Genomic DNA, 10,536 nt, shown 5'->3' with positions numbered 1-10,536 from the left:
ACAAAAAATTAAAATTAATTGATCCATCAAATTTAAGATAAATGGACCTATAACATGCATGGTTGGAATCAGGTTAACCTTATTTGGTTCTCCACAGTCATTCTCATTCTTCTATCTGGCATCTGCACTGGCCAAAAAGTTGAGTAGTTGTAATAGTCATGTATAATCATATTATAGGGGCTGTTTCCAATGGCAAAAATAATGTGAGTGATTTCTTCATGGTTCTCCAGTGCCTGGGATTAAAGTACCTGAACCACCCCTCTTGGAACTTGAATCACTTGTTGTGGGAGGCTGGTCTTGTACATGACTTAACAGTTCAAAATTGGAATCTAAATTCATTTGAGATCATTAGGAGGGTTGCCAGCCATTTCATGATATCTATCCCTAGGATATATTCAGCCATTAGAGAAACAAACACTTTATGTGTTTGGGATCCTTGTGGCGAGTACCCAAAGTCACAGTTACTAACTTGCCTTTAGTTGTGCATCTGCCATAGCTATCTATGCTATCATAGCTATGCATGCTCAAAGCCTAGGAAACCCATCTGGGCTTCTCATTGACTCTAATACTGTGAGATATAGTATCACAAAGGATCAACACTATCCACATATTTGAGAGGGACCAATTAATATTCAGTTCAAGATGAGGCTTACAATCATTTTAGCACTCCCCAGCTGGGTACCTCAAACCTACTTCTAGCTCAAAAGAATGAAGTCATCTGATGTAAATGCGAGAAAATTCTGGAGATACTTATGATATTTCTGTTGTCATGAGCTGCACATCTATGCTTCTAGGAAATCTCTAACATGTCTGAGTGGGCTTTACCTGGGTCCCTAGGGTGAGTACCACATAAACTGGCTCTCATTTTTTATTCTTCATTTCCATTCCAAATAAAATGAGGTCAACACACATCGAGGCATATTAAATACACTGTTCTTCTATTTTTTTGTTTTTGGATAGTTATTTATTCTGTGACTTTTTTTGCTTGTGGACAATGTATGTGATTTGTATTGAACCTCTCTTTCTTGTCCAGTATAATATTCAAAGATGCCATTTCTGTATTTGGTGACATACACAAGATTTTTGTAGTTCAGATAAATCCTATATTATCTTCACAAAACAGGGACGAAGCTCAAAGTCTGATTTCTTGCAATAGAGTATTGTACATTTGGGTCAGTAGTGGGTATCAAGCATGACCCGGCACATTTCCAAATCTAGTACTTGTCCATTTTCTCTGTCTCTGGCAGCTCACCAGTAACTGCTTGTACTAGAAAATCTCCAGCTGTTATAGCTCATTTATAAATGTTCTTCCTAATTCTATGGCCTCAGGGCCTGCAAGCTCTACCTTAGAGAATGATGGGTAGTGACAGAGGCTAACTTCTCCATGTCAACAACTGTTAAGTAGATTCTAAATGTATTTTCATCTCAGAGCCACAGCAACAAGGCATGGACTTGTACCCTCAGACTCTGTACTTCTTTTCCAACTCTCAAACTCCTTAAGAGTGTATTGAGTATAGAACACCTTCCATGGGGAGCAGAGTGGGGATTGGGTGGGTGATTGGGGGGCTTGGTGGGAGGTACGGGAGTAAAGGAGGTTGAAGGAGCTGAGGTTGATAAGTGAAACAAGCTTGTTTCTAGTTTAAATGAATAAAAAAAGAAATTTCTTGATGTTGTTCTCAGTTTTCAGCGTCTAACGTAAGTAGTAATTTGGGGGCAATTTAATGGATAGGATCTTTCACATTATTTAAATATACATTTTGCCTATGATCAAACAACCTTTATCATGTCCAAAAAAAAAGAAAATAGAGTAATGACAGGTAGAGTTATCTAAGGAAAATGCAGCTATTATCTTTCTACAAGGGAAATTCATATATAGTTATACACCTAGAAAACAAGTTATGTAAAGAAGAGACTCTCAGAATAATGATTAAGCAGGTCAAAGGTTTCAGTAAATCACTTGAATATGAGAAAGGGCATGAACCAGGGCATAGGTGAAAACAGATTAGTTTTTGAGGGAAAGTATTGACCAGAGAAAACATCACATATTCTGAATGAGAACATGGGCATAGAACTGGGAGTATACATGGAACATAAAGTGTACCTGGGTTAAACTCTTTGAGCAAGCATGGACCAGGCCCTGAAAGGTCACTCTGTTCTTCAGTTTTAAATGAAATCAGCATGGGAAGAGGCTGGGTCTTTAAATTTTCACTTGCAGAATTGTAATCAAGTTTGTATTGCATGAGGACAGTTTTACTTTATTATGGAAGAATGTGGAAAACATAATTTAATGAGTGTGAAAACCCCTTCTAACATAACATCAAGATAAAGATATGAATCACATACCAGATAGAAAATTTAGCCTATGATATATATTACCAAATGTCAAATTTCATCTTTGATGTTCCCTACACATAAACCATTTGAACATATTTCAGAGGGAGGAAAACATGTGGCCATAATTTGCAAAGTATGGAGAGGATAGAACCTAACATGAACTAAAGTTTATCTTTAAAGTGGTTTTGGCTTTTCTAACATAGGAATTTTCAAACATTTACTGTATTTGATGAATTTAGATCAGTGGTTCTAAATCTTCATAATGCTTTATTCAAGTTCCTCATGTTGAGGTGACCTCCATTTATCAAATTACTTTTGTTACCATTTCATAATTCTAATTTCACTATTGTCATGAATCTTAATATAAATACATGTATTTTCTGATGATCTTTGTGGTTCTGACCCACAGGTTGAGAACAACTGCCTAAGGTGAGAGGACTACATTCCATTTGTACATCATGTATTTCTCAGTCCTTAATCTGTTCTGCAATTGGTTGCATTGATAAGACATTCTTGATAACTTACTAGTAAAGAAGATTTGTTATTTTGGTATTGAATATAATAATTCCAAAACAAACCATATGGAAAATTGGTTGTTAAGTACCATTGAATTATGTTTTCACAAACAGTGAGAAATCTGGGGAATGAAGACTATTTTTTCAGAAGCTATCTGTTCCCTCATTCTTTGACAAAGAACAGTGACAATTTCTATCTTTCTAAATGTGAAGGTAAGAAGCAGTGATGAACATCTGTAGTCTCAATATTGTGGAGGAATCACACATGAAAGGAGCTATATACAAGTGCCAGACCAGTTAGGTCTGCAAAGTAAGTTCCAGGACTTCTAGGGTTACAGGGCCAACTATCTTAATAGCTTCAATGAAAAATAAAGAATAAATGGAGAAAGAAGAAAAGAAGGAGAAAGGAATTGGAAAATGCTTTTAAAAGTGGCAATTGCACGCCGGGCGCTGGTGGCTCACGCCTTTAATCCCAGCACTCTGGAGGCAGAGGCAAGCGGATCTCTGTGATTTCGAGGCCAGGCTGGACCGACAGCCTCCAAAACAATACAGAGAAACCCTGTCTCATAAAACAAAAAAAAAAAGTGGCAATTGCAAAACAAACATAAGTTTCCCTTTTGAAGACCATGTTCTGATAACTTTTGAATAGGTATTAATATTATTTGTACAGAAATCTCAGAAAATTTTATATTATGTAAATATATTTAAAACAAATAAATGAAAAATACTAGTAATATCCTGCTTTCCTGGTTAAGGAACGTTTTTTTCCTTTTCCCTTTACTTCCTCCACCCCTCATCAGCAAACGCACAAGATCAGTTATAGACCTTGGACTTACAAACCCCATTTTTATACGAAGCACCTTTTCTGGGTAAGTTACTTCTTCACTTTTGCTTTCATGCTTTTTCTCTCTCATCTGTCACAATCTAGAGATCCAAAAGCCTAGTCTAAGATTTATGACCTCAGACATTTTTATTCCTGAGATATCTTTGAATGGTATGTCTCTTGCTAGCCCATTCTCCTTGCTTTCCCATCCTTCCAATCCCCCATCAGTTCAATACTCCTCCATGACCCATAGGACAACTACAGACATGTCCATGTCTATAAGTTACTTTAGGCCTGCTTTCTTCAGAAACCACCTTTGAGTAGTGGAATGCTCCTTTCCCCTCCCATCCTTGCTTTTGCCCATCTCTGTAACTGCAGCCCTAGCTCAAAGACTGTGGTTTGGTAGGCATCTTTCTCTGGTCCAAATAAGCAGCTCATCCATCAGTTCTATAACCCAGGTTGCCTAAGCAATAAGTTGAGTTTTGCTAACTAATAAGAAGTGTCAGTACCATTATTTGGGAGCTGACCAGTGTGACAGAAAAACTAGCTACAAATGACATTCAATGTGGAGCCTTGAATACCAGAACATAAGGCATGTTCTGGACAAGGATCAGGATGTGGATTCCTAGTCCTGCAGTCTCTCAGGAGGGCCAGAGCTAGACAGCTCCTGACCTCCAATAGGCACCATGCTCCAGCTTCATGTTCTAAGCTAATTCAAACATGGCCGTTTGAGATTTGTCTCATGTGCTCAGAAAATGCTGCAAGCAGTTAGTAAACCTAGGTCTAAACTCAGAAAACCTCTAAAAATATACAGTTTAAAAATATGCTTAAATACTTAAGAAAGTAAAGAAAATCAGTCAGAGAAGTTAGTTCAGTCTTGTGCAGGTTCCCCAGCTGTCAATCTGGAGTCAGTGAGATGCTATTTGCTCAGGTCAGGAACATGTGTGACAGTTGCGGGGAGTGGGGCTTTGACAGTCTATGGGGGATACTGGCTGTGAAACCAGTATTTATCCCTAGTATGTGAACTAACTTTTTGGGGTTCATTCACTATGGAGGGATACCTTTTTCAGCCTAGATGCAGGGGGAAGAACCACAGTCTTGCCTGAAATTTTGTGACAGAGTTTGATGATTTCCCATGGGAGGTGTCACCCTCTCTGAGGAGTTGATGGGGGTCAGATGGAGAGATGGTGGGGGGGGTTGTGAAGAGGGGGAGGGAAAGGGAACTTGGATTGGTATGTAAAATAAGATTGTTTTAACAACAGTAAATTAAATAATTTAAAAATAAAAAATTAAATCTTTAAAGTGAGAGTAAAGTAATGTAAAAGGAATAAACCACATAAAGAGGGGAAATATACAGGGTGTCTGGATCCTATGTAGGGCTTTAGTGACTTTGACCTTTTGAAATTCAAAGGAACAATAGCTAAAACCAGTAGCTGCTGAGAGACATTGTGGAACTGCTAAATTAAATCAATCTATATATTTTAAAAAGATCATGGATTCAGAACGGAATTCAGACAAGCTGGTATGTTGGGGGATAAGTTATGCCTTTGTTTCCATGGTAAACAAAAATGTAATTATTCTCTTCAAAAATTAATGAGGATTTTGACTGCAGACCTTTGTGAAGAAGTCAAGAAAGACTACAGGACAGATGACATGGCAACAACTTTGAGAGTGAATGAGACATATTTAATACTGGTGGCTACAGAGTGATTATGAATTATTATTACATGTTGTCTTTTCATATGGTATGGAAATAGGTTTTGTTATGCAGTCCAAACAAACGTATAAACTTAATGGGTGACTTTTATCTGCTCAAACATAAAACAAAAGAACATCTTCAACTGACTTTCTCACAGTGCAAATGTCATACTTGTGTTAATGCAGATATATATGTTACCTTTAAAAGTTTATGTGTTTTCAGGAAAGACCAGACCAGACACCAGTAATGACAAGCAGCCTAGGACATCCAGCCTCTTGGAATGCTTATTATAGCCATTTTCTCAAGATTCTGCATCCAGAAAACCTGAAAAGCTGCTAGCTGAGATGGTACAGCCTAGAGAAGTATTACAACCAGGCCTGTAATTCCCATTATAAAGACACTGGACAAGTAATAACACAGATAGATCTTGCAGGACTTGACCATTCTCTCAAAATTCTCTAGGTCCCTCAAAGATTCTGGCACCACTAAATAGCAGGCATTAGTCTAAAGAACATGCTGCCCACATTTTGAGGAGGTGGGGTAGTGTCTTGCTTGTTCATTGTATTATGAATGTTTATCATCATTTATGGGGGGTTAGGTAAAAGTTTTTGTTAGTCATGATTAGGGTAAAAGGTAAAGAATGGGTATTTGATTTAGGGATCTTCTTTTAAAGGGAAAAGTGGATATATAGTATAAAAATGATGGGATAAATTTTGAACAACCACTAGTTTCAATTATTTTATATTGGCAGGCATTTTCATCTAGTGATACAAATTTATACTATATGTTTCTACTCTTGTATAAGGTATTTACTATATACCTATTTCAAATATGTAATGTAAAGTGTTAGTCAATGAAAGCTATTCAGGATAATAGAAAAAGACAGATTAGTAGTTAATCATCTATAATGTATAGTCATTTTACACATGTTTTCAAAATCAAAAGCAGCTATGTTTTAAATAGATGATCTTCAAACACTTCAAAGACCTACAGAATGTGGCATTTGAACTATTTTAATAGCATAAGGTTTTTCATGTCCATGAGACATGTCTGATTCTGAAAGCACCAATTTACTTCACAAAAAGGATGATGGGCATGAAAGAACCTCCGTAAGAAGTTTGCTTTCACTGTGGCAAAGTTAGATACTGAGCAAGAAACTTTCCTTGCATTATCTGCTGATAGCATGCTTTACAAACTGGACAAACAGCACACAAAACAAGGCGACTTCCCGTCTTGGTCAGGCAAGTAATGACAGTTCTTTAAAATTCCTGCTTCACAGGAAAATCTGTCAGATATTCCAGGCTTGTAGGTTGAAGATGGAAGCACTGACATTGGAGAGGAATCTTTGTTGATTCTCCAGGTAGACACCTGTCTCTGTTGTTTACATTATTTGGAAAGATTTTTTTCTTGGCACTACCTGTTTACTCAGGTAATTTTATATCATTTTGGGTTCTCTGATCCAGAATGGACTAGTGTAGTTACTGTTTTCCTTGGTAGAAATTACCTAAGTGAAATAAAGTATATTTGGTTGAGAGACACAAAATCTAAAGCAGTTCATCTAAGAAAAATGTTTTGAGTTCTCAAAAGACAGTTTTTGTTTGGTAACACAAGTTAGAATAAAAAGTAAATTAGGTACGAAATTTAGACTCACTAAAAATGATAAAATACAGTCCTATCTCTGAATTTGTCAAATATAAATGGTCTGGGCATTGTAAAGGTAATTCTTAATTGATAATTCCTCTTTTTCACCATGTAAGTTAAAATTTTTTCCTTTTTATTTACACAAAATGGGGTTTGTGAGATATTTGTACACTATGAGAAGATGTATTTGCACTAATTGGTATAATAAAAACCCAAGCATCCAATAGTTAGTCATGAGTTACAGCTGGGATTTCTGAGGAAAGAAAGGAAGAAGAGAACAATCCAGGTGCACATGAGTTACCAGGAAACATGGAGAGGAAAAGTAAGGTGCCAGATAGGAAAGATGTAATGTCCTGTTATTGAATGTAGATTAATATAAATGGGTTAATTGATCCCAGGACACTGTTAAGAACTATCTATTCAAAAAAGATTGAAAAAAAAAGAAAAAGAAAAGTTCCTCAATTGAGGAAAATCATATCTAAATAGATACAAGAATCACACAAAACTCCAAGTAGACAATACCAAAAACAGATCATATTATTGATAAGTAAAAATTAAATATAAAGAACAAAGGAAAATATTTAAGTCGATGAAAGAAAAACACACATAAAAAATCACAATAACTTGTCACTTGGATTTTCCTTGGAACCCTAAAAGCCAAAAGACCTTGAAGTTAAAGGGCCTGAATTAACGTATTCCAAGTCATAAAAGACAATCGGTACCCAGCAAAATTATCTGCCTTAGATAAAATGTAAAGAACAAGTTTTCATGACCCAAACAGACTAGAAATTTCATGTCCATCAAAAATAAAATATATTAAACTGATAAGAACAGATACTACACTTGATCTTAGCCAAAAGGCTGAAAAGCCCAGGCTGATGCCTGGGAATCCGACATGGGACTGATAAAGATCCCCTGAATGGGAGTGTCAGTGAGGAGGCCTAGGTAATCTATTGAGCCTTGGGCAGTAGATCAGTATTCATCCAGAGTATACACACAGACTTTGGACTCCCATCCAACAATGTGAGATGCACACTCACCCTGAACTCTTGGGGGGGAGGGTCTAGGCCCTGCCCTGGATGAAATGACAGACTGTGGACACCCCCATGGAGGGCCTCACCCTCCCTGGGGAAATGAGGGGATATTGGGGGGGATGGGGGGAGGGCACAGGAGGAGGGAAGGGAAAGTGAGAGGGACCTGGAACTGACTTGTGAACCAACCATGTTTCTAATCTAAATTTAAACTTAAAAATGAAAAAAATTTAAAAAAATTAAATAAAATATAAAAATTGTACACAAATTATAGAATTTAATACTTAGAACTGAAAAGAGGAATAAGCATAGGAAAAAACTCTACAAATAAAAATATGAACCTATAAGTTAAAGAGAAAAAAAACAAAATTAAATACACAAGCCAGCAAAATACATCAAAATAATTGCTATCGATGGACACCTCTCAATAATGCCTCCGAATATTAATAGCCTCAATTCTTCTATCAAAAGACTGAAACTCATTGAATGGACTAAGAAATAAAATCTGTTTACAAGAAACATATCTCAGCTTTAAGAACAGGTAACACATTAACGTGTGTGTGTGTGTGTGGTGTGTTTGTGTGTGAGTGTGTGTGTGTGTATGTGTGTGTGTGAGTGGAAAGAATATAAACAAAGATAAAGTGGCTATCAACTTTTTATTTGGGAGAACACATGTGGGGTTGGAGGGATGGAAGGTGATTTTAGGGACTGCAATGAAGAAGATAAGTAGGGAGCAATATACTTCTATTCCAAAATACGTATTGAAAAAAGGTAGAGAATCATTAAAATGAAAACACAAGGCAATAAGATTTATTAGAATAATGTTTGAATGACTTGATTTTTGGAATGTCTGACTTTTACATTATTAACTAACACCATTAGGTTGAAACCTACCCCTCATGTTACTGAATATTGACTTACACTTTTTTTTCTTTTTTAATTATATTTTTATTTAGGTTAGAAACAATCTTGTTTCACATGTCAATCACAGCTCCCTCTCCCTCCCCTCCTTGCGTGCCCTCCCCACCAGGTACCCCAGTACCCCACCCAGACTCCACTCCAATCCTCAAGGAGGGTGAGGCACTCCATGGTGAATCTCCAGTGACTGTCATTTTAGATAGTGCAGAGCCTAGGCTCTCATATTGCCTCATGGTCACTCAAAGTCTATTTGTACACCAGGAATAAATACTACTCAAGGTCCTATGGATTACCTATGCATCTTCACTGACAACCACATTCAGGGGATCTGGGTCAATCCCATGCTTTCTACACAGCTATCAATCTGGAGTTCAAGAGCTCCCCTTTGTACAGGTCAACTGTTTCTGTGGGTGAAACCAGGCTTAACTCCTTTGCACATAAATTATCTCTTTCTGACACTGGATTCCAGGAGTTCAGTTCTGTGTTAGTCTGTGAGTACCTGCCTCTTGTTTCATTAGTCGCTGGATGAAGGTTCTGTTTCCTAGATTCTCTGGCAGTGGGATTGTATGCTGGCATTCCCCTGATTCATGTCTAAAATCTATAAATGAGTGAGTACATACCATGTTTCTCATTTTGTGACTCTGTTACCTCACTCAGTATGGTTCCTTTAGTGTCATCCATGTGCCTGCAAATTTCAAGATTCCATTGTTTTTTTCTCTTCTGAATAGCACTCCATTGTGTAAATATACCACATTTTCTCTATCCACTCTTCAGTTGAGGGACATCTAGGTTGCTTCCAGTCTCTGGCTTTTACAAATAATGCTGCCATGAATGTAGTGGAGCAGACATCCTTGTTGTATGAATCTACATCTTTTGGGGATATGCCTAAAAGTGGAATTGCTGGGTCTTGTGGTATACTGATTCCCAATTTCCTGGGGAATCTCATACTGATTGTACAAATTGGCACTCCCACCAGTAGTGTAGGAGTGTTCTCCATTCTCCACATCCTCTCCAGCTTAAGCTGTCATTGGAGTTTTTGATTTTAGCCATTCTGACAGGAGTGACATGGTATCTCAGAGTTGTTTTGATTTGTATTTCCCAGATGGCTAGGAATGTTGAATACTTTCTCAAGTATCTCTCAGCCATTTTACACTCCTGTATTGGTAGTTCTCTATTTATTTCTGTACCCTATTTTTTCTGGCTTTATGATTTTATTATTATTTTTTTATTTTCCAGTTTAAATTTAGATAAGAAATAAGGTTGCTTCACAAGTCAGTTCCAGGTCCCTCTCCCTTTCCCTCGCCTCCTCCCATGCCCTCCCTCCAACCTCCCCATTGTCCCCTCATTCCCCCAGGGAGGGTGAGGCCCTCCATGGGGGTGTCCATAGTCTGTCATTTCATATAGGGCAGGGCCTAGACCCTTCCCCAAGAGTTCAGGGTGAGAGTGCACCTCACATTGTTCTATGGGAGTCCAAATTCCATGTGTATACTTGGGATGGGTACTGATCTGCTGCCCAAGGCTCAATAGATTACCTAGGCCTCCTCACTGACACCCAGATTCAGGGGGTCTTGATCA

At 37.6% G+C, this 10,536-nt stretch overlaps 1 pseudogene; it reads right to left on the bottom strand.

Annotated features, from left to right (window-relative positions):
* Nucleotides 1–7,772: 7,772 nt before the first annotated feature.
* LOC121144212 lies at nucleotides 7,773–7,885 on the bottom strand (annotated as a pseudogene).
* Between the last annotated feature and the right edge of the window lie 2,651 nt (nucleotides 7,886–10,536).

Source organism: Mesocricetus auratus, unplaced genomic scaffold (assembly GCF_017639785.1).
Source record: "Mesocricetus auratus isolate SY011 unplaced genomic scaffold, BCM_Maur_2.0 Super-Scaffold_100014, whole genome shotgun sequence".
NCBI lineage: Eukaryota > Metazoa > Chordata > Mammalia > Rodentia > Cricetidae > Mesocricetus > Mesocricetus auratus.
The sequence above is the reverse complement of the archived record's forward strand: the minus strand, read 5'-3'. Positions and strand labels throughout refer to the sequence as shown.